The 26,518-nt window shown below is 34.9% G+C and overlaps 1 protein-coding gene across 2 annotated transcripts in view; it reads left to right on the plus strand.

Annotated features, from left to right (window-relative positions):
* The first annotated feature begins 10,127 nt into the window (after positions 1 to 10,127).
* LOC144968468 (uncharacterized) overlaps positions 10,128 to 26,518 on the plus strand; it is a 35,657-nt gene continuing 19,266 nt past the window's right edge. The window contains exon 1 of one of the 2 annotated variants that reach the window (XM_078906870.1): positions 10,128 to 10,502. The gene's annotated coding sequence lies outside the window, so the exon portion shown is untranslated. Of the gene's footprint in view, positions 10,503 to 16,577; positions 16,919 to 26,518 lie in introns of those variants that run through there. The other variant, XM_078906871.1, reaches the window with a different exon arrangement.

Genomic DNA, 26,518 nt, shown 5'->3' on the forward strand with positions numbered 1-26,518 from the left:
TCGGTGTTAGGGCGAGACAAGCTATGATGATGTGCGTGGCTATGCTATTTCCACATTATGTTATACACCGTGTTAAAGAGAGTTCAGACATAAGACCAATACTGCCGTACTCTGGAAAAAAAAAACATTTTAAAATTTGGCCAGAAAACTAGTCCTTCAAGTATCGATCGATTAAATGACTCTCATTTTGTCAAAAACACTCAAACCTACGACTTGAAGGAAGCCTGGAAAGTTTTTATCAAGATGCGGGTCATTTTAATCTATCTATATTTAAGGACGTATTTTCTGACAAACAGTTTTAAAATGTGTTATTTTATTAAGAATAGACTCTATGTCAGAGTATACAATGAACTTATTTTCATGTCTGATAAACCAAATTATTAAGGGCTCATTGTTTTAATGGAAATACTCTCAAACCAACGCAAAATATTGTCCATTGCAACAATGTTAAATCAGGCCCATAATTGCCTTCGGTTATCAGACCTTCAAAAAATATGTGTACGTCCGTTCAGATCTACGTCTTCACGAAAAGTCAGCCCCTCACCACCTCCCACCCACCCCCTCTTCCCATTATGTCACATGAAGTTTGCTCACACAGCTGCCAGATGTCATAATTTTATTTTTTAAAATATAAGATATGAAAATGAACAACTTTTTGTTGATTATCTTGTGACATTAGATAATGATTGGTAATCAATGAAGATCATAGTCACTACCGTTGTTGTTGACATCATTAGTATTGTCTGTTGATGTTGATTTTCACTCTCACTGTTCATTGTTATTATTGCTATTTTTATTATGATAATGATAACGATGGTGGTAGTGATGGTGATGATGGTAGTAACGGTGGTGATAGCGTTAATTATGCTATTGATTCTGTTATTATTATTGTTATTGTTGCTATTATTAGCATTATTATTAGTGGTAATAGTGGTGGTGCTAGTGGAAGTGGTGGTAGTAGTGGTGGTGGTAGTAGTGGTCGTGGTAGTAGTAGTAGCAACGGTAGTGGTTGTAGTAGTGGTAGTAGTGGCAGTAGTAGTAGTAGTAGTAGTAGTAGTAGTAGTAGTAGTAGTAGTAGTAGTAGTAGTAGTAGTGGTAGTGGTGGTGGTAGTAGCAGTAGCAGTAGTAGTGGCAGTAGTGGTGGTGGTAGAGTAGTAGTAGTAGTAGTAGTAGTAGTGTAGTAGTAGTAGTAGTAGTAGTAGTAGTAGTAGTAGTAGTAGTAGTAGTGGTGGTGGTGGTGTTAGAAGTAGTAGCAGTAGTAGTAGTAGCAGCAGCAGTCGTGGTAGCGATAGCAGGGGGGGGGGGATAGTAGTAGTGGTAGTAGTAGTAGTACTAGTAGTAGTAGAAGTAGTAATAGTCGTAGTAGTAGTGGTGGTAGAAGTGGTGGTAGTGGTAGCAGTAGTGATGGCAGTAGTGGTTGTGGTAGTAGTTGTAGATGTAGTAGACGTAATAGTAGTGGTGGCTGTAGTGGTGTTAGTAGTAGTAGTGGTGGTGGTAGTAGTAGTAGTAGTTGTACTGGTGGTAGCAGCTGTGGTAGTAGTTGTAGCGGCAATAATATTACTCTTGCTGTAAGAATATTTCATGGTTATATAAATCTTATGTAAACAAATCTCATTGTACAGTGTAAAAAATCATTGTCGTCATGTCATATCTTATGTTGATCCATAAAACGTGAATTATTTGAGTTGTACCAAGGTCTAAAAATCTATTAAATAACTCAACTATTAATTAAATCTTTAAATGATTTTACATAATTATTACCACCATTATAATTATCATTATTTTATATATTATTATTATTATTATTATTATTATTATTATTATTATTATTATTATTATTATTATTATATTATTATTACTGTTATTATCATTATTATTTTCGTTGTTTGCCTTGCTTTATTATTGAGTTTACTTATTTGATTTGTTGAAAAAATATATTCTTGTATGAGTTACATTGGCAATTGCCTAAAATGAACGTTTTTGAACTTTTTGAACTTTGATTAAAATGTTATTTGTGTTGTAATTTGAAAAAAAGAGTAATCCTTGTTAATATACTAAAATGTTGACATTTCCTTTTGGTAAATTTTGTCTTTTTTGTTGTACATTATCTACCTGGTACCCAATTGTGATTTGTTATTTGATAAAAGATCTTTACGGGTATGTACTGTTTTGATAATGCATTATATAATATATATATATATATATATATATATATATATATATATATATATATATATATATATATATCTACGTCTTCACGTGGAGTCAGCCCCTCACCCACCCCCTACCCCTCTTCCCATTATGTCACATGAAGTTTGCTCACACAGCTGTCAGTTGTCATAATTTTTTTTTCTTTTAAATATAATATATGAAAATGAACAATTCACTTTTTGTTGATTAAAATGTCATTTGTGTTGTAATTTGAAAAAAAAGGGAAATCCTTCTTGTACGTATATAAACTAAAATGTTGACATTTCCTTTTGGTAAATGTTGTCTTTTTTGTTGTACATTATCAACCTGTTACCCAATTGTGTTATGTTAGTTGTTAAAAGATCTTTACGGGTATGTACTCTTTTGATAATCCTATATATCGGGTGCGAGAAAATAAAAACTCCGGACCATAACTGATGCAAGTCTGAAATTTCACCACAATCAAACCAATTTATAGCCTTTTATGTTAACAAGCTTTCAGGAAATATATTGAATAATATTAATTTGACGATTGTTTTAATAGACGCATCTCAAAGTTGCCATATCGAAGATTTTGACGAAATTCTCAAATTCTGATGCGATCCGTCCATCCCTCATTTTGCTTTATGACTGCGCGTAGCCTTTTTCCCCCATGGTCCAATTAATTTTCTATTGTGTTAAATTGTGATTCTATCCCATGCATTTTAAATTGGCTCTTTTAACTCTGCTTCTGTGTAAACTGTTATAAAACTCTTCTAAACCATATTATTGGACATCAATGACTAAATGCCGTAATCAATTGGATTCAAGTCAGAACTCATTAGAGTTCACTCATCCTTAGAAAAAAATCGAAAATTATATCTGCGGCACTGAACATTATGTAGCATTGTTAGAAGAAAAATAAACATATGATTCCAGACTTTGTCCCAATCGCTCATCTGATTTTCAATCAAACGGAGCATTTTTTACACTAGTAACACTGCGTTACTAAAATAAAACGCAAGTTTGGAAACTTTCAATATTGTGATTTTTATTCGACTTTGGTATTGCCGGCATATTTTCTTAAGCAATAGAGCATTGTTATAAAACTTGGCAAAAATTAACTTGAGGTTTTGTTCTTGTTGCGTATAATATTATTTCTGTACTTCGTATGACGTAATGTCATACTTTGTTCCGTTTTTCTTTCTCGCACCCTATATACATGTATCTTTGGCGTTAACACTTTGTTGTTATCAATAAAGAAATCATGGGTTCAAATATTTGTCTCTCTTGGAGTTTTGATTTATTATATTAATTTGTGTTTTGATTTTAAATATTATCGGAGAATATCATGGTGATAAAGAATGGATTTGATGATGAGAATTGTAAATATGATGATGATGGTGATGATGATAATGATGATGATGATGATAATAATGATGATGATGGTGACGATAAAGACGACGACGATGATGATAATGATGATGATGATGATGATGATGATGATGATGATGGTAATGATGATGGTTGAGGATGATGATGATGTTGATGATAATTATGATGACGACGATTATTGTGGTGGTGGTGGGGATGGTGATAATAATGATTAAGTAGATGACAAACTGTTTAGTAGATTAAGTGTGAGAGTAGTAGTAGTAGTTGTAGTAGTAGTAGTAGTAGTAGTCCTATAAATATTGCAACAACTACTACTACTACTACTACTACTACTACTTCTACTACTACTACTACTACTACTACTATTACTACTACTACTACTACTACTACTACTACTACTACTACTACTACTACTACTACTACTACTACTACTAACACCACCACCACCACCACCATCATTACTACAGTAATAGTAGTAGTGGTATCACTAAGTATTGCAACTCCTCCTCCTCCTCCTCCTCCTCCTACTACTACTACTACTACTACTACTACTACTACTACTACTACTACTACTTCTACTACTGCAGCTATTAATTCTACTACTACTTCTATTACTACTACTACTACTTTCTACTACTATACTTACCACTTACTACTACTACTATACTATACTACTACACTTACTACTACTACTACTACTTACTACTACTACTACTGCACTACTACTACTAACTAACTACTACTATACTACTACTATACTACATACTACTACTACTATACTACTACTAACATACTACTACACTATTACTACTACTACTACTACTACTACTACTACCTACTACTACTACTACTACTACTACTACTACTACTACTACTATTACTACTACTACTACTACTACTACTACTACTACTACTACTACTACTACGACTACTACTACTACTACTACTACTACTACTACTACTACTACTACTACTACCACATCTATTACTACTCCCGATAGTGCCGCTACTAGAGAACAAATTGTCATGCTATAAGAAAACCAGAAAAACCCATTGTTTCACGTGGACAGCAGTCCTAATGAAGCATAGCGATCTGCTTTATGACAACCAAGAATACACCCAGAGTCGCAAACTTGGGAAATGGTAATCTACATTGATTTTTTCCATGCCGGATGTAAAGAAATCCCAAAGTTACACAGAGTTTGTATGTGATAAGCCATTAGGAAGATTAAAACCACACAACAATGGTAGCTCCAACACATGGAAATATAGAAACGATATGATTCGTGATGCCTGTCTAGGTGTATTCGATAAAAAGATGAACATAGTGCTCTCTTTCAACCAAAAAATAAAAGGTAAAGAGAGTAGCATGTCTAAAACAGACATTGGGAAATCCCAATTCAGTACCCATAACATCTTCATTATCAACATGAACGAAGTCTACCATCGGTCGTTCAACTTTCAATTCTCGGAAACACGGGTTCAAGAAGAGGGATTATAATATTGCTTAAAAAATAATTACGCCTTTTCACAACGGCAACATAAGATCCCGTCACCTAGGCAATCCATGAAGGAATATAGATAATCCATCAAACAGGATGTCTGATGTCAACAGGAATCACCTATGTTGTCCCATTGCTTTTAAAGACTTGATTAAAAACAATAGTCTTTATATATATATATATATATATATATATATATATATATATATATATATATATATATATATATATATATTTATATATATATATATATATATTATATACATATATATATATATATATATATATATATATATATATATATATATATATCTATTTGATTATAGTATATTTTTCTTGATTGAAGTTGGAGAAAACAAATGTGTAAAATAGTATGACTTTATCTAATAATGTCAGAAGTATTAAAATTTATTTCCTGTGTGGTTGTCAAAACTTAGCAGAAAGTTAATATCAGTTGCCACAAGAGGTAGTAGTAGTTTCGTATGGCTACAACTCCACGTAATTTCGCTTCACCCAATCCGCGAAAGCACTGTCCGCCTCATGAATCATTTGGTAGCCGCCTAGGGGTGCTGTTGCGGGGCACTTCACAATGATGTGGTCCATATCTTGGCAAGGGTCATCGCATGCTGGGCATTTTGGAGACAATGCATAACCCCATCGATGCAAGTCTGAGGCTGTTCTACCATGCCTAGATCTTATTCTGTTGCATGTTGACAAGAGGTGTTTCAGAGGAAACGATATAAATGTCGTTCTTTTTAGTGAAAATCCACAGACTGAAATTGTCTAGATTTACTTGCATGCAGTTTGTCTCTTTTTAATAATAGAATTAGTGGATTAGTAACAATCCGTATCACAGAAAATAGACGTGATCCGTATCGTGCATTATATTATGTTCTATTTTTTGGGTTCCCTCCTGAATCCAGTTACCGATTGTGCGATACTTTTATTCTGCCAAGATGATATCAGTCATGCGTGACAAGAAATCGTGGAAAGATGGTACGATGTTGTGTTTGGTACTGAAGTCTTCAAGAGTTCTAAGACTGATTCATAAAGCCTGATTAGGAAATTGTTGACGATTTAGGGTACATGATGGTCGAATCGGTACCACTTCATTTCAAGCGATATTGAAGGTGATAAGCGATAGGAGACTGACCACAGAACTCGATTTTGACATTACACATTCTTGGATAAGACAATGCTCACAACTTACCTTGTTGGACTCAGATGTGAAGCGTAATAAGTATTGAAATGCGCTGTAAGGATGTGATTTTATAAATCTACTTATTTTTTGTTGTTTGCTGTTAGAAGACCATTTAAAAAGCATCGGAGCGTAAACTCCTTTAACTCATAGCTTCATTCATAGACTGGCAATGGCCAAAAATGACGTCAATATTCAAGAATACACCACCTAAAGAAAGCAAATCGTGAGTTGCATTTAATAGTTAAACCAAGGAGATGATTTGTATCCTTGAGCACTACTAACAACAACTCACTAAGTGCTGCACAAACCTAAAAATGACGTCAAAATAAAAGTCCAGGTGTCAGACTATAAGTTAACGAAGGCTAGGATCGGAGTAATAGGCAAAACGGCTCGGGCTCATGCTCGTTCCTAGTTCAGAAAAGTGAGTGGAGCAGGCACTTATGTTGGTAACAACAAGATATGAAGTGAGTAGAAAAGTGCCAGAAGACAATAGAGAATAAAAAAATTTTTCGAGGCGGTGGTGGGGTTTGAACCTGCGACCTTATTGGTACGACAACTCCGCCTGGCAGGTGAGAGCGTGGCTCTACCGTGTGAGCTATCCACGAACACAAAAATATTCGTTTCAAACCCAAAGTCATTTCTAGATCCCTCTCTCACCCACTTCTTGAGATCGCCGATTCGTTCACCACCATCGCGAAGTAATTTTGACCAGCAGTTAAGCTTAATAGCCAATATTCTCATCACAAACATATAACATAGAAACGATTGAGACATTGAGTATGCTCCGGTGTATGGGGTGAATTTTTAATTCATAAAAGTGAGTGGAGCAGGCACTTATGTTGGTAACAACAAGATATGAAGTGAGTAGAAAAGTGCCAGAAGACAATAGAGAATAAAAAAATTTTTCGCGGCGGTGGTGGGGTTTGAACCTGCGACCTTATTGGTACGACAACTCCGCCTGGCAGGTGAGAGCGTGGCTCTACCGTGTGAGCTATCCACGAACACAAAAATATTCGTTTCAAACCCAAAGTCATTTCTAGATCCCTCTCTCACCCACTTCTTGAGATCGCCGATTCGTTCACCACCATCGCGAAGTAATTTTGACCAGCAGTTAAGCTTAATAGCCAATATTCTCATCACAAACATATAACATAGAAACGATTGAGACATTGAGTATGCTCCGGTGTATGGGGTGAATTTTTAATTCAGAAAAGTGAGTGGAGCAGGCACTTATGTTGGTAACAACAAGATATGAAGTGAGTAGAAAAGTGCCAGAAGACAATAGAGAATAAAAAATTTTTTCGCGGCGGTGGTGGGGTTTGAACCTGCGACCTTATTGGTACGACAACTCCGCCTGGCAGGTGAGAGCGTGGCTCTACCGTGTGAGCTATCCACGAACACAAAAATATTCGTTTCAAACCCAAAGTCATTTCTAGATCCCTCTCTCACCCACTTCTTGAGATCGCCGATTCGTTCACCACCATCGCGAAGTAATTAAGTAAGCTTAACTGCTGGTCAAAATTACTTCGCGATGGTGGTGAACGAATCGGCGATCTCAAGAAGTGGGTGAGAGAGGGATCTAGAAATGACTTTGGGTTTGAAACGAATATTTTTGTGTTCGTGGATAGCTCACACGGTAGAGCCACGCTCTCACCTGCCAGGCGGAGTTGTCGTACCAATAAGGTCGCAGGTTCAAACCCCACCACCGCCGCGAAAAAAATTTTTATTCTCTATTGTCTTCTGGCACTTTTCTACTCACTTCATATCTTGTTGTTACCAACATAAGTGCCTGCTCCACTCACTTTTCTGAATTAAAAATTCACCCCATACACCGGAGCATACTCAATGTCTCAATCGTTTCTATGTTATATGTTTGTGATGAGAATATTGGCTATTAAGCTTAACTGCTGGTCAAAATTACTTCGCGATGGTGGTGAACGAATCGGCGATCTCAAGAAGTGGGTGAGAGAGGGATCTAGAAATGACTTTGGGTTTGAAACGAATATTTTTGTGTTCGTGGATAGCTCACACGGTAGAGCCACGCTCTCACCTGCCAGGCGGAATTGTCGTACCAATAAGGTCGCAGGTTCAAACCCCACCACCGCCGCGAAAAAAATTTTTATTCTCTATTGTCTTCTGGCACTTTTCTACTCACTTCATATCTTGTCTGCTCGTTCCTAGTTGGAACTTTTCTTGCCAATCCCCAGGCAGGCTAAGAAAATCCAACTGCCCAATAATTACTGGGTGGACAGGAGGTCAAAAGAATATCGACTGCACCCTGGATCGATCTTGGCCCCTTTGTTTATAAAACCAGTGGTCTATCAACTCGCTATCGGGACACCCAACGTTTATAGTCTGTTAACAAGAATTTCGTGATAAATTATCACATTATTGATGGTCTAAAAACATCAACAAAGAGCCGATTGACGTCAACTTCATTCATTTTATTACTGATTTTTATTCAACTAAGATGATTCGCAAACGATTTAGTGCTCTTTTGAAAATGATAAACCTTTTAGTTGTGATTGTCAACACACATTTGTTGTATCTTATAATGTTTACCCCCCCCCCCTTCCCCTTATAATACACGTATCTGTGGATATCTGATTGATTTTCAAAGAATAATAAGACAACTGAGTCATTGATAACAAGATTTCTTGTTGTCCAACGAATGCATATATTTCTTGATAAATGTAAACGCCCTGCTTTGTTGATTTTGAAAGTTGTAAACATACCTATTGTTTTGTTGGATATAAATTCGCGAATTGCGAACACTTTTTAATTGATCATTTTTTCAATGTGACCTATGATTCGAGCACATGGTAAAATAATATATAGATCGTCTCCATTGGTATCCATTGTGTCACACTGGTGAGTACGAAAAAAAAAATAATTACGTCAAAATGATAAGAATTAAAAACTTGAAGCTTTTAAAAAAAATAATAAATCCACCAAACCAACGAAAGTATCTGATTCAACTTCAGTTTTGAATGGTAAGCATAAAATTCCACTTTAAGAATCGGGTTCATGCCAGCATAATACCGTTTTGAGACGAAGGTCCGGGTCCATATTTATGATTGTGTGTCATGAAAAAGGTAAATGATTCGACGATCTATGTCACAATATTCAATGGTAGTGTTCCCAAATTGTAATAATATCAATAATGATAATGATAACAATGATACTAATTATAATATTAATAATAATGATAATAATAATGATAATAATAATAATAATAATAATAATAATAATAATAATAATAATAGTGATGATGATGATGATGATGATGATAATGATATGATGATGATGATGATTGAGTGATGATGATGATAATGATGATGATGATATGAATAATAATAATAATAATAATAATATAATAATAATAATAATAATAATAATAATAATAATAATAATAATAATAATAATAATAATAATAATATAATAGTAAACTAAAAAAAATGATAATAATAATAAGATTGACAATAATAATGATAGTAATAATAATAATAATGATAATAATAATAATAATAATAATAATAATAATAATAATAATAATAATAATAATAATAATAATAATAATAATAATAATAATAATAATAATAATAATAATAATAATAATAAAGCACAACACACGGGCGTATTATCTGGAAAGACTTCATTAATATTATGCATTTCACAGTGGTTTATATTGGCTCTCGGCGAGGATTAGTCATGGTCTCAATGAATGGACCTCGTCTTTCTTTCAGCCTTCAATTATTAAACACGGCTTATAGTTGTAGTGTATGAATATAATGATATTGAATCGATTGAGTTATTCATGTATCCATACTAAATGAATGTTGATCACTTGTAGCTGATTCATTGAGATTCGAGATCAATAAATGTAATAAACCAGAAGGTATGCACGCACTGTGGAATTTGGTCTGGAGTTAAAAATAACTGTAGTCTAAATCCAACTTGGAAGTAAAACGTTGTTTGAGTCTTTGTCTTATATAATTTATTTCTCACCATGTTAGTCATGTAGGAAAAGTACGAGTTGTTTTTCGATTACTGTTAATTAATCCGCGTTTCGAAAAAAAAAAAAAAAAGGCTGTAATGCTTTGGATTTGTCTCAGACGAATAAAGTAATCTGTCTCCATGGATTAATTTACTGTCTGGAGCAGTCGTGTGTTAAATGATTTCTGTTCGGTTCATAGTTCATGGATTGTTTGTAGTATCAGGGTGAAATAGGAGAGGTAAGTACCATGATTCAGGACAACATCATTTAGGTTGGTAACGACGTGTACTAATTTGCAGGTCTGATCACCCAAATTGTTATGGGATGATTGCTGTAATGGAAATACTCCCAAACCAACGTAAAATTTTGTCCATTACAACAATGTTAAATCAAGCCCATAATTGCGTCCGGTTATCAGACCTGTAATCAGCACGTCGGTTGGTTATAAACCAATAATGTGATCAGAATTAATTTAGTGTTTGGGAAAGATCTATAGAGAGAATGAATATGAAGTGACTCAGCTCTTTGTTGTTGTTTTTAGACCGTCAGGTGAGTGATTAGTTGTCACTAAATTCTATAAATCAGACGATAAACGGTGTGTGTGTGTGTGTGTCTGTGGGCAAGCGCGCGCGCGCGCGTGTGTGTGTGTGTGTGTGTCTGCTCGATCTGATTGACAGAGCTGGTGAGCTTTTGCTTCAAGGCATAAAACCAATAGGACACCTTCAATCCCAATGAATGGCAGAAGCCATGACATCAAACCTTCCTCTATTCCGATTCAAAACTCATTGGAAATGTGTAACCAGGTTACATATCAAATCATAACTATTTTGGTAGCAGGATTGATAGGCAGTTTCTTATGATTACGGGGTGGAAAAGAGCGAGGATGGATTATCTTTATTGACGACTAGCATTTATTTTGGCTAGAAAATAAGATGCCATCACTCTGAAACCAGAAGATCAGTTACACAATGTATTATCCAGTTCTCCGAATGACTGATTTCACACTTCCAATGAGATTGGAATCAGTATTTTGACATCACACTATTGTTCCCTATTTCAGTTCACAAAATGTGAGTAGATCATGCCAAAAGCAACCAATTCTAATGGGAGCGATCTATACTAAGGTTTTCGTCCAACCGAGTCATGCTTTGTTGTTGTCCAACGATTGGATATTTCTTAATAAATGTAAAGACACTACTTTGATTCTGAAAATTTGCAAACCTACTCATGAGTCAAGCTGAACAAAATACCTATTGTGATGTAAGAAATTTCGAAAACTGTGAACAGTTTTCACTATGTGGGTCACTTTGGGCACATTTTGCATATAACTAATAACCTCGAGCACATGGAAAGGTATAGATCATCCCCACGTAGGCTATGTTTGATTGTCTGCCAGATGGAAGTATACATTTTTATTATCTTTATTCACAAAGAGTAGAAATTTTGTTGTTGTTGTTCACTTCAAGGGTAATTCTATGGCAAACCTGATACACCCAATGTGATCTGTCCAGGGTAAGGCACTTATCACTCAAATCCGACGTGCACAATTAGCAGGTCGGGATAAGTAAACGCAATGATGGGTTTGACTTAATTAACATTGTTGCTTCTGTTTGAGAGTATTTGCAGTGCAACAACAATGAGCCCACTTCAATGAGGGTTATCAGACCTGTATATAAGTACAGGTCTCTCAAATCAGATCTTGTTGCGTGGAAGATGGGTGCTCCGTCAATTCTAACGTCGTCAAAACATGTTTTTTTCATCTTGACCAGAAACCTTTTACTCTAAATACATTATATCAATTAGGAAGACCTAACAACTTGTCAATAAGTATCAAATGAAAGATACGTCACTGCATTGTGGTTGGCGTCTAAATAAATTATCTCGGTCTTTTCTCGAGTTAGGCCCAAGAGAAAAACAATTACCCACATGGATGACTAAATTGACTTTTCTATAATCCTGTCTGATCGATTCTGTATCAATCTCTAAAATGTGACCCATTGCCTCAATCTGGTGACTTTTTCAAGTCGAATTGATAAGTATTAGAGAATATATATTATTTGAAGTCTGAGAAACAAAACTCATTCCCCTTAATGAAGACATTTATTTATTCTGCTGTACTCTGGATAAACACGTATTCAAACTTTGGCCAGAAAACTCGAACTTGAAATATCCATCGATTAAAATGATTCTCATCTTGGCAAAAACTCTCAAACCTGGGATTTCGCAAGATGAGAATATTTATATTATTATATTATACAATTTTATTATATTCAATATCAGATTATATACCCGACAATATACCGTGTTGAGACCGCGAGTAACAAACATGCGGCTTTGTGATATGACACTCACCTTCCAATCAGCAGGTCGAGGCTCGTTCCCAGGACGGCGCAAAGTTGAGTCCTTGGACTCAATCTCTCTCGCCGCACTCGGGTGTAAAATGAATACCTAGCAGATATGGTAAGAACGTTGTCTTTTTTTTCCAAAACAAATTGCAATAGAGGCGTCATGATCCTTTGTAAAAAAGTTTTGAGCGCGTCTAGTGGATATTGAGCTATATAATCATCTCAAAATTTAGCGTTTTAATAACTATCAAGGCTAACATAATGTAATGTTGAGTTTATCTCTGTCGTTATGAGATTATTTATTCATAATGGTGAGAACGGGTAAACCGTATACAATACATGAAGGATTACTCAGAGGAAGGGCTAAATCTGGCAAAACGCTTTTTAAATATATAATATATTTGTGATTTGAGCATTTGTATAGATGCAATATTCTTGCTCAAAGCGCTTTACAAGGAGTCTCAAGCCAACATCAACACTTCCTTCAATTATCGATCTATTAAAATGACCATCTTGTCAAAGACTCTAAAACCTGCGAGTCCTTCTTGGTATTTTCTGGCCAAAATTTTAAAAATGTTTTTTCCCCCATAGTACGACAGTTCTGAAGGATTAGGCCTGTCACTTTTATGAGAATCTGTTAATACGAAGCAATGTAGCCAAGAAATTATTATCTCTGTTATGAGAGGAAAAGTCACGCTCTTTATGCACTTGATTCGTATAGGGTTTATCTTATATCAATGGAAAGTATCAAATTGTCAATCTGAATTGTATTGCTAATGGTGATGTTAAAAACTGATTTACGAGCACTAAATGGTGGCCATAAAAATATTATTTATATTTTAATTGATTTCTTTAGAATACCTTTGGCTTTATGTCATCGTAATGAGAGTGAATTCTGGCATACTGGTGCTAATGGGCTAGCCCGCTTGTCCGTGACTGGGGATTAACGGGGTAGGTTTGTTTGGTGTGTTCGTAAGCATGCATGTGTGAGTGTATGTGTATTGTGTAAGTGTGTGTGTGTGTGTGTGTGTGTGTGTGTGTGTGTGTTGTATCAGGGTTAGGTGGTGACAGGTAGGCTACCAATGACCATAATGCCCAATTACTTGTAAGACTCCTTCCGCACTAGGACAAAACTGTCCCAGGACAAATTTGTCCTGTCCTACTGGAGAAAACTTCTATTCAAAAGGGGTTCCGCACTAGGACAGGACTGTCCCGGGACACACCTGCGCGAATGCATTATTTTTTTTTTTTTTTACAAGATTCAAAAGTTTATTAGTAGGCAATTGTCAATATAACTCATACAAGAATATAATATTTTCATCAACAAATCAAGTAAATAAAATCAATAATAAAGCAAGGCAAACAATGATAGTAATAATGATAATAATAGTAATATAATAATAATAATAATAATGATGATAATAATAATAATAATATAATAATAATAATAATATATAATAATAATAATAATAATAATAATAATAATAATAATAATAATAATAATAATATAATGATAATAATAATGATAATAATGATAATTATAATGGTGATAATAATAATGTAAAATCTTCTAATTAATAGATTAGTTATTTAATAGTTTGAATTATAAATTAATAATTTAAAAAATAATTCCTTAGTACAACTCTAATAATTCACATTTTATGAATCAACATAAGATACGACATGACGATAATGATTTTTTACACTGTACAATGGGATTTGTTTACATAAGATCAAGAGTAATATTATTGCTGCTGCTACTACACACAACAACAACACAACTACTTACTATACTACTACTACATACTACTCTACTACTACTACTACTACTACTCACTACTTCTACTATTACGACTACTACATCTACACACAACAACAACTACTACTACTACTACTACTACTACTACTACTACTACTACTACTACTACTACTACTACTACTACTACTACTACCACACTACAACTACCACCTCTTCTACCACTACTTCTACTACTAAAACTACTACTGCTACTACTACTACTACTACTACTACTACTACTACTACTACTACTACTACTACTACTACTACTACTAGTAATGGATGAAATAGAGGTTGCATATTTCTGTGCTTTACTACGTGGGATAAAAAGACAAATTGAAAGAGAAAACAATATTGGGTGCATCCTATAATGACCCAAAGATTGCTCAAGGGTCAATTCCGTTGACTCTATAGTGATCTCCGATCTTATCTTAAAATGACTCTCTTGGAATCACCTCATTTTACCCAGGTGCAAATGAGTACCAGTTCGCTGATGAAAGTAATCTTTGACGGACTAGCATCATTCAAGAGGATAATAGAAAGTCAGCATGGCTCGGTGGTACGGTCTTTGCTTCGTTGCCTTGAGTAAGTCACCTCGCCTAGCTCAATTTGCGGCGCTGCACTGCGGCTAACGCCTGGGTTATACCTCGCCCTAGGTCAATTTGCGGCGGTGCATTGCGGCCGACGCCTGGGTTATTCCAGTCTTCCCTTGGAATAGACCCTCGAGAAAAATTTCCCCTATGGGATGAAAAAGGGAATTTTATTTTTTTAAATTTTAAACTGTTATCTGTCTGCTCAACGCTACAGCAACATGGATAAGTTCCGGATTTATAAGCTTAGGAGGCAAGATGGCCCATGGTTAGCGCGTTGTACTCTGGACTCAGAGGTTCTGTGTTCGATTCCGACCGAAGCCATTTTGTACTTTCTAGAGCAAGAAAATTTACTCCAGTCACTCACTCCATTCAGGTGTAAAAGGGTACCTGTCAAGCTGGGATAGTAATCTGCGATAGACTAGCGTCCTGTTCAAAGGTTTTCAAACAAATACGTTAATTGTCCGCTTCACGCTATTGAAACCGGAATAACTCCTGCACCATTGGCTACAAGGCTCTAAAGGAGTTACTTTGTCTTACAATGAGTCCAAGTGGCTCAGAAGGACTTACTTAAAAATATTTTCATTGAGAATTCCCGAAATAAATAACGATAAAGATAATTGATCCCACAAGGTACCGAATAGATGTGCGACCGGTTTTAGACACGTTACTGCTGTGTCACAAAGTGTGACACTTCTTAAATTATATTTATAAACATACGTTTTTAAATTGCCGAAAATGTTTATGTTGCTATGCCTTCTGTACGTGGTTTCATCACATAGAATTATTTTTTGATTTGTTCTTGCTTTTTTATATTCAGAATTGAAATAAATAAATAAATCATAACTGTGAAATTGAATGTAAGCTTCAGTTTAATATACGAAAACAGATAAAATGGACGTTTCGGGTTTCCCCTTCATCAACAACACATGATGAATTAAAAACTACAGACGAATGAGATAATGTGGTAGTGGCGTTGTTAAGATGCATAAACAAAAACATTGATGGGCAGGAAATTGTATGCTACTTTGTGAGGAAGCGCGAATTAAAACAGAGCAATAGAAATGTATAAAAGGTGCGTACTTAATTATGTTAAAAGAGGGGAGGCGGGTAGGAACTATGTAATGCAGTATAGAAGACAGTGAACTAAAATAAAGTGTGGACTATTGTTGGAAAATAAATACAATGGAATTGGAAATAAATACAAAATGTAAGGGATGTAGGTATTAATATATTAGTGCATTAGCAGCAGCAGAAGCAACAGTATAGTAGTAGTAGTAGTAGTAGTAGTAGTAGTAGTAGTAGTAGTAGTAGTAGTAGTAGTAATAGTAGTAGTAGTAGTAGTGTAGTAGTAGTAGTAGTAGTAGTAGTAATAGTAGTAATAGTAGTAGTAGTAGTAGTAGTAGTAGTAGTAGTAGTAGTAGTAGTAGTAGTAGTAGTAGTAGGGAGGAGGAGAGGAGGAGGAGGAGGAGGAGGAGGGATGCAGAAAATAAAGACAGGCATTTCAATTTTGACACGGCGCCGCCAAGTCTGGGACTTTTTTGTCCTAGTGCGGAAGTCTGCTATATTTTTCTACTATCACAAACGATATGAACACGGGACTGGGACAGTCCTGTCCCGTTGATTTTGTAGCATTTCACAACGGCTTGGGACACAACGGGACTGTTTTGTCCCGTCCCAATAGGTGCGGAAGATTTCTCTAAATTCTATATGTTACAGATTTGGGACAGGACTGTCCCAGGACAGTCCTGTCCTAGTGCGGAAGAGGGTTAAGTTGATTAGTCTTTGTGTATCTGAACGACAAGCAAACATTAATTACAATACAAGTTATATTGTTGTGTTCATGGATTTGATCACTCTCCTTGGAGATTAGCGTTATCTACATGTTTTGACGTCCTTCATCGTTATATGATGATGACTTGTGAGTTTTCATTTTAATTTTTAGTGCTACTCTTAGTTATTATTGTGTGTGTGTGTGTGTGTGTGTGTGTGTGTGTGTGTGTGTCTATATAATTTATATAATACTATTTTATTTGACAATAACCATCGGTTTTGCTTTGGTCATCGTCGTTATCATTATTACCGTTATCACCATCATAACCATGATCATCACCACATTAACATTGGTGGTGACGAATGACTGTAAGGTTTGGTAAACGTTTTGTTTTGGGGTTGTTTTTGTTTATTTAAAAAACAATTGGGGGGGGGGGGGGGGAAATTGTATCTCATGTCTATATCTTTGGGAGTTCAAATTTTTGAAAAGTTTATTCCCAATGCCTTTAGGCAGTTCAAGTTGAATTTCGTACATTTCTGTCGTACTCTGTAGACAACACGTATTCCATTTTTTTTTTTCGAGAAACATCGGAAATGTTCTATTATGCGCTTGGAGGCTTCTCTAATATGTAACCAACCATCATCTGTGGCTATTATCGTGGTGGAAAAATACACTAAGTACATCCACATCAGACAGCATAATTTGAAAAAGAGGTCTCCTTTGAAATTTGCAATGTCAATTTTAATAGTTTGCTTTATGACAATTAATTTAAAACGTAACTTTACAGTCACTTCCTGACAATTAAGAAATAGAAATAGAATAGAAAAATATAAAATTTAATTTGCTGTTTTTGGTTCTTTCCTGACTCGATTGCTGTTTGTTGCCGAGAAATGCGCATTTGTAAAATATCTTAATTTTGTAACCCAGTTCATACTTCCTCATATACATGAATAATGACATAAACGTAGTTTTAACGATTTCACATTATCAATGCGCTTCATAAAGTTGTTTTATCTACGCAGCAGGTAAAATGAAAAGAAATCAATTTCATATTGTTGTCATTGCATATTAGTCCCTGTAAATTTTATTTCTATGGATGGGGAGGAAAGGGGTTGGGGGTGGGGTGATGCATGCACATTTCCTCACTTACCAAGAGATACATCGCCTGATGCAGTTTGATAGAACTGTCAGTAATCTATAAATTAATCGCCTAGAATGTTGCTTGACTTACGTTGTTTCAAGACAGGACATTCTGCTGATAGCTGATTGGTATTCAAATAAATGACAAAAATGCCTGATAACCAAACACATTTCGAGTACAAATCTTTTGGTTGGATTATTCACTGAACAATGGAAGAAAAAGTGGGGGGTGGGGGGGGGGGGGGGAAGAATGGTCCTAATAGTTCTGTAATAGAGCACTCCACTTACAAGCAAAGGGAACGGATTCGATCCGAGTTGCAGTTGATATTTTTTTCTAACCCCTCTGTATAGCTGGAAAGGACTGGGTAGCTGGGTCTAGTAAATATTGAAGAAAGTTCTTTGCGATTGACTAACGTCATTTTTAATCGACAATAAACAATAACTACAGCCCGTTTAACGCGACAGTAACCGGTATAAACTCCCGCTCCATGAGCTCTTGAGGACTGAATGACTTAATGGCTGAAAGAGGGTTTGAACCTGAAACATTCCTTGTTAAGCACTTTGATCTTTTCAAGCTCTTATATTTTCTTCCGCACGATAATATCAATATTGAAAGAACGTGTCATACCCAATGCGCAAAGGCAATGTCAATTTAGGACAAAATTATTTACCGTATATTAAATCAACCTGACTTGCGCAATTTATCGGTGACAGAATGGCAAATCTCCGAAGACTTCGTTAACCAGTCACCTGGCGTGCTCTGGAGAATCTCGTATTTAAAAATTTGGCCAGAAAAAAAAAATCGTCCCTTAAATATCGATCGATTAAACTGACCCTCATCTTGACAAGAACTCTCAAACTTTGGATTTCGTGAAGTCCCCGATTTGAGACTTTTTTTTTTCCAAGATGAGAGTCATTTAAATCGATCGATATTTGAAGGACGAGTTTTCTGGCCAAATTTTTTAAATACGAGTTTTTCCGGAGTTCGGCAGTGAACTGGTTAAAGCCAGACTCATTAATTAAAAGATGATTGATGATAGATGGGGTTTAAAAAACGATCTTTGGATAAAGGAATAATATCGGGCCTGGGTGATTGATTTGTGCCAAATAAATATGGTAATATTCTGTCAATGTTGTTTATGGGATGATGTTTCTTTATCATATAACCCCCCCCCCCCCCATAAGGTATATATATATATATATATATATATATATATATATATATATATATATATATATATATATATAAATCCATCAATATAGTTGATTATCTACTTTTCTATACAACTATCTGTCTATCTTTTATCAACGTATCTATCCATCCACCCACAAATCAATCAATCAGTAACCAATCAGTCAATCTATCAACCCGTCTATCTGTCTATCTATCCATCGAGTATTGCTCAACTAAATGATCCTATTAATATATTTTGCAGTCTATATTCTCGCGACATTGAAATGTCCCAAGCCATGATTTATTATTCTTATTTGGCAACCAAAAATTAAATGCTTACGGCACATGGTGGTAATGCATAAATAATATACTATATTACAAAATAAACTCTGAATATAACAAACTGTGAATTTAATTGTGTGGTGAACCAATTGCGAAATGCACACAGCGTCGAGTAACAAATTTTGGTAGCCCAGCTCTTCCATGCATACTGAGTTGTCAATCCTCAGTAAATAATATCACACGCCCAAAAAGAAGAAACTGGGAAGAAACTGGGAAGAGAAGGTGGAATGTGTATTATATCCGATGGCTCATTATATATATATATATATATATCTATATATATATATATATATATATATATATATATATATATATATATGGGAGGAGTGGGGGGGGGGAGAGAACATTTTGTATATGTTTACTGTTTATTATCTTTAAAGTAACACGCAAATAAGAAAACAGATAAATGCAAACAGATAAAAAAAAACAGTTCGATTAATCAATTGCACCAATGAGGAAAAATATATTGCCATGAAGGAAAGCATTATTACCGTAACATTCTCAAAGAAAAGATGATTATTTCTCCCTTTTAACAGTAAAAAAAAGTTTTAATCTGAGGGAAAGGAGGTTAACCATTTTGCTTTTAGTTGTAAAGGTCAATACATGTATAAATTGGGTTTGTAGCCATAGACCTAAATTATAAGTATGTAATATGATAAAAAATAATTAATTAATAGATAACAAATAGATAAATAAATGTAAATAATTAAAAATTAATAGACATTTAAAAAAAAAAACAAAAAAACTACCAAATGACGGTAAATTTTGTGACATAACTTTGTGAGTATTTTCGTAACAACAATGAGCCTATAGCGGTGTGTATACATATTAGAGGTCTGACATCCGAACCTACTTATGGGCTTAGTTTAACACTATTGTAATGTACAATATTTTGCGTCATTTTTGAAGATTTCCATTACAACAATGAGCTGCAAATAAACGCACGTCGGCCCACAGCAATTCGGATTATCATACGCCGATCTGAACTCAAGTAAAAAGTAAATCGATGTTGTTGTTTTTCTTCTAAATTTAATAGTTCACAACTCAAACTTATGATACTTATCTTTAAACGCCATTAATCGCTACTTTGACATGACATTTTTAAAACAGAGCTATGTGAAAAATGGAAGCAGAGATTTCTTAATCGAAACAAATACATAAAAATTAAGAGAAAATAAAACCCAACAAAACGCAGGTTATGTAATAAACATTAAGCAACAGCAATCTTACTTGAATTAAATTATAGAGATTGCTTTTATACATATGTGCAGGTTTATGGTCTTGTGGTATGACAAACGCTGTCGGACCTGTAAATCTTTGGTTCGAGTCATGCAGGTATAAACCCAGTACTTAGACTGTAATAGCGTTTTGTCTGTCAAAAACAAAATTGTAGTATTGTCCGACATGCGTCATATCTCGCCCTGCATGTTATGTTTGATTACGTTTTATGGATTTGCTCTAGATATATAAAGATATAAGCTCAAGTTTTATGAAAAATTCAACAGTCTATAGACTTTTTTGTCGTAAATATTAAGATACAAAAAAAAATAAAGTTTAACTTCTGCTTTCGCAGAGCGCGTATTCCACTCCTATGTATCAATTGTAAAAGGTTGGCACCTCTGCATTAGCAACCCTCCGTCAAACAAATTTATTGACTTGGGCCCAAACAAATATATTGACAGAAGCACACTAGTGTATTATTGATTTCCAATTCAACATTGGCAGCATTTCCTCTGGCTTATTTCTGTTGACGGTTCTCACACGTTGCAGTGTGCAGTCATTAAGATACATTCGAATATTTGGAAGAGTTTTAAAGCTGTCAACTAATGTAATTTTATTCATAAGGAAGATATGTCATCGAGTATAGAGATTATTATTCTTGTGTTCCAAGCATCTTACTGCAGAATGAATAAATTGCTTAGGTGAACACTGCACTTTTAACTCATTGGACGACCATTTGCAATTGAAGGCATTTGCGCAATTTTGATAATGATAGTGATTATGATGATAATGATTCTAATAATGATAGCAGTGATATTAATAATGGTAATAATATAATAATGCTAATGATAGTGATGATGATGATGATGATGATGATGATGATGATAATAATAATAATAATAATAATAATAATAAAAGTAATAATAAAAGCGATAATAATAATACAAAATAATAATAATAATAATAATAATAATAATAATAATAATAATAATAATAATGAATATGATGATGATGATGATGATGATGATGATGATGATGATGATGATGATGATGATGAGATAAGATAAGATAATAATAACAATAAAACAACAACTCGTATTCCATAACTTTTGTCAATCCACATCACGAATTGCTGGACAAATCATATTGAATAATACAATATTATCTTATTTTATTAAAGGCTGAATAAAGGAATTATCCTTTAAATGCCTTATAAAATAATTTATAATTACAAAATAGCATATATAGCTTGTATTTATCATTCACAGACAGTTTTACACAACTGAATGTAAGGAAAAATATATCAATAAGCAATGTAAAGTCGAAAATTATTATCATAAATACTGAAATTATTGAAAATTCTTCATGATCGAATGAATCAGAAATGTACAAGATTAATTGTATAATGAAATATTAATGAAAACAACAATCATGATGACTTGTATTTTACTTGTCAACATTTATAAACCAGTCTATAAATCATAAAAGTCATGGAAACAATTATATCCTCATGACAATGAAAATGTTTAAAAGATAAATAAATAAACGGATACATAATTAAATAAACGAACAGACAAATAATTGAATAGATAAATAAAAAAATAGAATAAAATAAAATTGAATTAAAAAATTAATCAATTAATTCATTAAAAAAAAAGTAAAAGTAAAATAAAACATATTAGTCATATAATATGGGGGAATTAATTCAGTAGATCCGTTGCCATTATTAACATGTTCAAAATCAAATTGAATTAAGAAATTAACCAATTCATTAATTTTTTTTAAAGCAAAACAAAATAAAACGTATTAGTCATATAATATGTGGGAATTAATTCAGTAAATCGGTTGTCATTATTAACATGTTCAAAATACAGTCAGAGATCATGAGTTTGGACGGACGTGTACACACACACACACACACACACACACACACGCACACACACACACTCATATATATATATATATATATATATATATATATATATATATATATATATATATATATATATATATATCTTCTTCTTCTTCTAGGTTCCATGCCTGGTCCAGGCTTCGGATACTGCATGAATTATCTCTCTCCATTCCTCCCTGTCTCTTGCTTTTTCAAACAGCTCTTGGATTGTTAGGTTGGTGAAGCCCTTCAGTTGGTCTATGAGTGTTTTTCTTTGTCTCCCCCGGGCGCGTTTACCAGGTATTTTTCCACAACTTGCCAGGTATTCATTCTTATCTTTCCTTACTATGTGTCCGAAAAAGGATAGTTGTCGATCCACTATTAAGGGCATTAGTTTCCTTTGTTGGTATGTTTGTTTTAGCACTTCTTCGTTCGTTTTGTGTGCGGTATACGATATTCTCTGCATCCTTCTCAAACACCACATTTCAAAAGCTTCAATGTTCTTTTGTGTTTCTGCATTTGTAGTCCAGCTTTCGCATCCGTAGAACAAGATTGGCCACACGTAGCACTTCAAGACTCGGAATCTAATCCCGAACGACATCTGTTTGTTTTTCAAAATGTTTCCCAGGTCCATGAAGGCCTGTTTGGCTTGAGTTATTCTTGCTCGTATGTCTCGGTTACATCTTCCATCTGTTGTCACTATTGAACCTAGGTATTTAAAACTTTCTACGTTGGTAAGCTGCTCGCCGTGAATCGTTATATTGCAGGTGTTGTTGTTTTCGGGGTTTTTCTGTATTACCATGCATTCTGTTTTGGTGATATTCACTTCCATTCCCTTGGCTTCACTATCTACTACCACTTTGTCAACAATCTTTTGAAGTTGGATTTCTGATGTTGCAATGAGTACCGTATCGTCTGCGTATCTTATATTATTTATGTTGTGACCTCCTACTTTTATTCCCTCCATATTATTTATGCCCCTCATGATTGTTTCTTGGTATAGATTAAACAGATCTGGTGAGGCAACACACCCTTGACGGACTCCTTTCTTAATAGGAATGGAATTTCCTGTAGAGTTTCCGATTTTGATAGATGCCTGCTGGGTGTAGTATAATGTTTGCATGAGTCTGAGGTCTTTCTCATCAGCGCCAACGGAGTGCAGTTGTTTTAGTATTTCTTCGTGGCGTACTCTATCAAAAGCTTTTTTGTAGTCGACAAAACAGAGGTATAGTGGGGTCTGAACCTGTATAGCTCTTTCACTTAAAACACGGAGGAGGTATATTGCGTTCCTTGTCCCTCTGTCAGGTTGGAATCCATATTGTTCTTCTGCGATTTCGGGGTTAATCTTATTCCTTAGCCTGTTGATAATTATACGCAACAGTATTTTGTTGATGTGACTTATTAAACTTATAGTTCTAAAATTTTCGCATCTGACTGCACCTGCTTTCTTTGGCATTGCTATGAAAATAGAGTTACAGAGATCTTCTGGAATTTTCCCAGTATTGTATATATTGTTGAATAATATGTGAAGTTCATCAATTGCTAGATCTCCTAGGCTTTTTAATACCTCTACAGATATTTCATCAGGGCCTGTTGCTTTACCATCCTTCATTCGTTCCATGGCATGTTCAATTTCACTTTTGGTGATGTTTGGTCCGCTTAATGGTTCTTTGAATTTCAGTGGTGGTTCATTTCTATTTGGATCATTGTACAGTTCGCCTATGTATTCTACCCATCGGCTTTCTATATGTTGTTCTTCAAATAGCAGTTCCCCTTGTTTGTGTTTTGGATACAACTTCCTGCTGCTTTGCTTTTCCTTTTCCCTGATAGTTCTTTTATTCTTTGGTGAGCTTGTTGGGGGTTGGGTTTGTATTCTCTTTCGATTTCGCAGCATTTCCAGTCTAGATAGTTCTCGTGTGCCTCGATGCATTTGGATTTAATGTGGTTGTTCAATGTTTGGTATTCTGCAGACCCTCTGTTGCATTTTCGTCTTTCTTCAAATAGGTTTAGAATTTCATTTGTCATCCATTCCTTTTTGCTGTTTGTTTGAGCTATTAGTAAATGCTTTTCTGTAGTTGCTTTGACACACTTTTGGAATATATCAAATTGTTTTTCACATTTTTCGTTATCAGGTTCACTTTGGCTTTGTATCATGAGTGCATTTTCAAATTCTTCTCTCATTTTTGTTTGTATGCCATTGTCTTTGCATAACCTGTAATCCCTCTTTATTCTACCAGCTGTTCTCTGAATAGCTTTAAACTTTATCCTTACTGTACAAACAACTGGGACATGGTCACTGTCTACATCGGCGCCTGGGTAGGTTTTGCAATTTAATATGCCATTTCTGAATCTTGATGATACTGCTATAAAGTCTATCTGGTTCCTTGCTCTGTCCCCTGGTGATTGCCATGTCCAGGTTCTTCTTGGGTGTTGTTGAAACCAGGTGTTTGAAATCATTAATTTATTTGTTCTACACCAATCTGCCCAGATGTTTCCTCGTTCATTTCTGTCTCCGAGTCCATGTGGTCAGATTATGTCACCATCTCTGCCTCTGCCAATCTTAGCATTTAGGTCCCCCATTACCATAAGGACTTCTTGTGATTTACACATTCGTTTTGCTTTGTCTAGTGAATGGTAAAACTCTGTCATATCTGCATCTGTCGCCTCTTCTGTTGGTGCATAAACTTGAATAATATTGGTGTCAACTACAGGTCCTCTTAGCTTAACCAGCAAAACTCTGTCTGAGATTGCTACGTGCCCTTTGTAAAATTTGGTTGATTTTTGGTCTAAGATCATCCCTACTCCTTTTTGGAAAGAGGTTCCACCACTCCATATGATCTTATATGTCATGTTGTTTTCTTGTTTTGACATGGTTCCCTGCTCTTTCCATCTCATCTCTGCCAGGCCAAGAATATTTATTTGGAGCCGTTTCATTTCTTTTAGAATGTTGTTTAGTTTACCTTTTTGGGCACAGGTCCTGACATTCCATGTCCCAATTTTGGTTTTGTCACATTTGTTAAATTTATTTCGCCTAGTAACTGGCTGACGGTTCGGTGTGACCTGACGAACATCACGCTCCCAACCGAGCGAGGCAGCAGTCTTCCGTGAAAACATGCTCCCCTTTACGCTGTCACCGTTTAACTTTTTGGACTTATTCATGCAGTTAACTCGGCAAAGTTACAAGAATGGTTTGCCATTGCCTATTCTTGTCGCCCTCTGCAGTTGGCCAGCTTGACCTGTTACCGTTCGACACCACGAGGAGGTTGCAGTAGGGCTTGATGATGATCTATCTTTGCAGACTTGGCATCATCCATTTGTCGAACATATATATATATATATATATATATATATATATATATATATATATATATATATATATATATATATATACAAGTCAGATATCCGAACCCACTTACGGACCTAAATTAACATTGTTGTAATGGACAATATCTTGGGTCATTTTTTGAGATTTCCCACATTGAGCCCATAAGGAATTGGGTTATCACTTCTCTTTCGCAAATACGTGCACGAGGGTTTGGACGATAGAAAAGAGGAGTGAATGATACGCATTGAAAGTTATACCTAATCTCAAGCAAATTACTTTCTGCACGTAAGACGAAAGAGAAGTGTTAATCCGTAATAATCCCATCAGATTAAATAACATTCAACGAGGAAAAAGACTAAGTCATGAATAACAAATTAAATAAATAAACCAATGAATACTTTTCACCATGCCCAATCATGCTTCCCATTGTACCTAACCGTATATTCATATCATCCAAAAGACGATATGGAACAGAACTAGCATATAATCAAGTACATATTATCTGCGAGGCGAGCCTTTTCCAAAAAGACACTCTTACTTCAATAACTGTGATGGAGAAGTACATACTTGCACCTGAGTCGAGTGTGGTAATATGTGTAAAAGGCATTACCAAATGACACAATGAGAGTGTAGGGTAAACCAATTACTAATCAC

This window comes from Berghia stephanieae, chromosome 3 (genome assembly GCF_034508935.2).
Source record: "Berghia stephanieae isolate SIO BIC M18660-M18661 chromosome 3, UCSD_Bste_1.3, whole genome shotgun sequence".
Taxonomy (NCBI): Eukaryota; Metazoa; Mollusca; class Gastropoda; order Nudibranchia; family Aeolidiidae; genus Berghia; species Berghia stephanieae.